Source organism: Chelonoidis abingdonii, chromosome 9, assembly GCF_003597395.2.
Source record: "Chelonoidis abingdonii isolate Lonesome George chromosome 9, CheloAbing_2.0, whole genome shotgun sequence".
NCBI classification, from domain to species: Eukaryota; Metazoa; Chordata; order Testudines; family Testudinidae; genus Chelonoidis; species Chelonoidis abingdonii.
In genome coordinates this window covers 18,115,359-18,119,940 of record NC_133777.1, presented here as the reverse complement: position 1 = coordinate 18,119,940, position 4,582 = coordinate 18,115,359, and the positions used below count along the sequence as shown (strand labels likewise).

The 4,582-nt window shown below is 38.6% G+C and overlaps 1 long non-coding RNA gene across 1 annotated transcript; it reads left to right on the top strand.

The window, feature by feature from the left end:
* Positions 1-1,317: 1,317 nt before the first annotated feature.
* On the top strand, positions 1,318-4,134 carry LOC142047256 (uncharacterized). The gene is made up of 3 exons (XR_012656449.1): positions 1,318-1,624; positions 2,767-2,920; positions 3,805-4,134. It is a non-coding gene; the product is annotated as an uncharacterized LOC142047256 (long non-coding RNA).
* The last annotated feature ends 448 nt before the right edge of the window (positions 4,135-4,582 follow it).

Sequence of the window (4,582 nt, the reverse complement as noted above, 5' to 3'; positions counted from 1 at the left end):
TGGTTCAACTGAAACATTTCATTTAAATAAGTTTGAAATGTTTCATTTCAGTTTTGACTTTCACAATTTCTTTTATTATGATTAACTTAAATTTCTAAAAGAAAAGCCATTTCAAACTGAAAGGATGGAATTTGTAATTTTGACATTTAAGCTAATTATAGTAAATAAATATTTAATAGAGAGGTTCAAATCCAACCAAAAAATTTCAAAATGAAACGTGAAATTTTTCATTTAGAAAATGTTGAAATAGGGCATTTCAACAATTAAAAAAAAAATTCCCAAATTGATTTGCTTCAAGAGATTTGTCTCTACTGATCTTCTTCCCATGGGCAGCTTCAGTTTCAATGAATAAGTATGTTCTAATTGAAAAAAACATTTTGTTGAAACATTCCCAACCAGCTCTACTCAAAGCTTCAGAGATAGGGCCCAAGGCTTGGATCAGAGAGCTGCTCAATGGGCCCCAGTGAAAAAGTACAAACAAGTCAAAGCAAAACGACTAAGAGGAAATCTCCTGTGGCATCTCTATTGTCTCCCTTGTGAATGCTGAACATGTCACTGATGTTTGTGTAGGGTCTTGTCCCATAGGTAAATTCTGCTTTGCCAGACATATTTATAGAGTGAGCAGGATGGAGATGAATACATGCTATTTCATTTAAGGTTGAGCCTTCCGCCGCCCTCTATGTTTATGTGTCAGTATATTACTATTTTTATAGGCACATGTATAGATATACTCAAACACTCACCTGTCAGTGTGTGAGCTCATTAGCTAAAGTATAGTGTGTCAGCAAACAGAAGAAGCCGACATTTAGCGGTGTTTACTTTCCAGTTCCTTTAATTCATCATTAGTGGAAGTGGGGAGTTCTATTATCGCTATCATAGGCTTCATTTGAGCACGCTATAATAATGCAAGAGTAATAATTACTTATGTGCTTATAGACTGCCTCACAATTAGAGATGAACACATACTTAGGAATACCCTTAAAAAGATATCAGAACATCTGCACTCCTTTCCTTCTTAGCAAATAAGAGATCATTACAGAAGCAGCCAATTATTTCTCCTCCCTTTAGCTTGTTGCTATTTGGTGTCACTAAAAATGTAGGAACAAAAAAAAATTATTAATGGAAAATATGTTATATCTAAACTCTTCTGAATGTGCTTGGGTATTTAGAAGATAGTGTGTTTGGGTTTCTGTGGTGATTATTATGATTATTATTCTGTGGTGACTATTATTATTAGTTTATATTGAAATTAAGATTTGTTATAGAGTCACTGTGACGCCTTGTCTGCCCTGATGAAAGTATGTCTGGCCATCCTCTGTATGGACACATTGTTACAAAACATGCACCTGATCCTGGACTAACTGAAGTCAGTTGGAGTTTTGCCATTGACTTCAGTGGATGCACAAACTGCCTCATGTTGGCGTGCTAGCTGAGTAAAACCATAGTCTTGTCAGAACATGTTGTGCAGCCAGTTCTCTTTGGGTGATCTCTTTGTATATTACAGATCACTTTTTTGCCTTTGGCTCAGCTTGCTCCTGCATTTGTTCTTGCTTGGAGAAAGAAAGAGTCACCACATGGTACAGTCTCAGAGATGGACAGTGCTGCAGCAGATCCCTGCCTGAAGGTGAGAAATGGTTTAGGAAGGTTCTTGATTGAGTTCTGCACAGGAAGCAATCTAAAGATCATACATTTGAAATAACCTCTCTTTACACTGGATACATTGGAGTTTCTCATGTAATCTTAATGCATTTTGTGATCCACACACCACTAACACCCTTCTATTAATTCTCAAAACACTTTAATTTAAAATCAGACAATCCCATATTAAAAATCCCAACCCTCTCCCCCCCTCCCCCACTGCTCTGCCCCGGTTGTGCAGGGACACTTTTTTCCAGAGATGTGGACAGCTTGCAGTTGAATATTAATCACCATGCATCTATCATAGCAATGCATTTCAACTGGTGTCTCTGGCTCACTGATGCCTGATCTAGAATTAGTAATCCATTTCAATGAGTACTGTGTAGCTGCAGACAAAGGAAAGAAGGCCTCCTCATGGACATGAGATATTACTCCAAAAAGTAAAGGCCTAGTGAATCCATACTTGACAGAAAAGTGGAAGACTTGCATCTTTTTGTTTCAGCTTACAAATGGCAATTTGTTGCTAAGAGACTGTATAAAGTGGTGCCCATTAAAGCACAGCAGAATCCACATGTGGTTATATAATACCAATGCCTTTTATAGAAATGCAAATAAGGCATGTGCTAAATATGCCTGCAGTATGTGCTGAGTGTGATAAGGGGATTTCTGCCTCAACTCAAAAGTAGTCCTGTCTTTTCCAGAGGAGGAGGAGAGGAGAGAGTCTGAATTGATTTAGTTTCTGTTGATTCCATTTCCAAACAGTTTTAATATTAATTTACAAGTGATTCAAGCCCCACTCCACAACTGGTTTTTACACAATTAGCACCAGAGTTAATTAATTGAATGATATTGTGGTATGAGTTTTAAGTGTAATTTTTTCTGACAGCTTTGAAAGGGTGTAGTGAAATGAAGGTTTTTGTTATTACCCAAAATGACACCAAACAATGCTGTTGTTTAACAGAGTTAGTACCGCTCAATCCTAAACAAATCATTCTCTGTGATAAAGCTTCTGTGTTCTGGCATTTCCACTAATTCACACAAATGCAGTTCAGAGGTGATGCTGGTGGGGGTTGTTAATTTGTATTACCATAGTCCTAAAAGCCCAGACATGGAGTTTCATTGTTCTAGGCACTCTACCAACACAGAACCAAGAAATAGTCCTGCCTCAAAGCACTTTCAATGTAAGTATAAGACAAGAGACAGACACGGACAGACCGATGGAGTCCAAGCAAACAATGAGACAGTATTGATCAGCTTGATGGGCAGTGGTCTCAGCACAGAGGTGAGTTACTGAAACCATGATGTGAAAAACCTCTGCTGTGCAAAAACTGTCTTAGGTGGGGCTCACGCTAGACACAGTCATTGTAATTCTTTGTTTTTCTTGGCTTCGCAAAACCTGGAGGATAGGGAAGATACAAGTGATTTTTCTTTTGATTGCATTTTTTGGCTGGGGCCCACTGAACCTCTGATCCAATCCTTGGGCCCTGTCTCCAAAGTTTTGAATAGAGCTGGTCGGGAATTTTTGGACTTCATCAGCAAATACTTAGTCATTGACATTAAAGCTGTGCATGAGAAAAGGTCAGTATAGACAAAGGTCTTGATGCAAAACAATTTGGGGATTTTTTTTTTTTAATTTGTTGAAGTGTCCTTTAAAATTCTCACAGGGTTATGTCTTCAACTGGTGTAAATCAGCATAGAAGTCAATGGAGCTAAGCTAACTTATTTCAGTTGAGGAGTTGGCCCAAACAATTCAAGGGCCCTGTCCTACCAGACCTGAGACCCTTCCGGGGGCATGTTTCAACACTGGGCCATGACAACATAAATTGACTAAATGTAAAATGGAACAATTCCAAACAGCACAAAAATCTTTAAATAAGGATTAACTTTTTTAAATTGTAGAACTCATTTAAAGGTCTAGATCCAATCAGAACTATTATAATTCTTCAAAGAATAATTATGCTGCTGTCCTGCCAGTTGTCACAAACTCCTTTCCATCCTGTATACTTGTCCTGCACACTAATATGCAAGCTATACTTCAATAAGAGAAAAGGTGTGTGTGGCAGGGTTACAGCTATTAAAACAAGAACCTATGTAAAAAAGCCCACACAGAGAACTGCTACGTCATGTTCATGCTTTTGCTATCCATCTTGTTCTTTAATCTTTCAGTTCTTTTGTCAGTACTAATTTTGTTCAGCCCGTGGGCAAGTGAAGTATTGATGTGTGGCCAACAGAGGGCTCTGGAACAAATAGTAAGGGAATCTCCATGAGTAGAAATACTGAGTGAAAAATGTAAGAAGAAAACATCCATGGGAAAATGAAAATTGCTCGGGTGTCTTCTAGTAGTGCAATGGAGTGTGATTCACAGGTTTTTCTTTTGCTAGTTTCCATGCATGTGGCTTCAGTGGTGTTTGCTGTTGAAAAAGTATATGTAAGTAAAGGTAAATTTAACATACCATTTTTTCCAAATAAAAGCACCCTGTATCCAGTCCAGGATATGTAGAAGTCTGTCCATAAATTTGATAAATAAGGGTTCCCCTTAAAAGGAGAAACTCCTATTTCTCTTATGCAGGCCAGACATTGACTCACCCTGGAAGAAAACACAAGGTGCAGCGCCGTAACTATGTTATTGTTGTGTCAGGAAAGGCTGGCATAGAATGGGCTCCCTCAGTTTTTACTGTCACTCTGCTATTGACTTAAATGAGAGGTTTGTTTAAGTAAGGTTCAAAGTACAAGGTGAGACTTATATTGTGCCCCCAAATCCATTTATGCAGCACTTGGTCCTCTGCAGTGGTAGTCCCCACAGAGGCCCCTCCCTAGAGTACGGGCTACTCATTGTGGGTAGGAGTGGATACTGGCCGAGGTAGGAGTGGGCCAAGGCTTGAATGGAGATTCTCAGAAAAATATAATACCACATGTGTCTTTATCATTATTTCTGTGTTCCCTG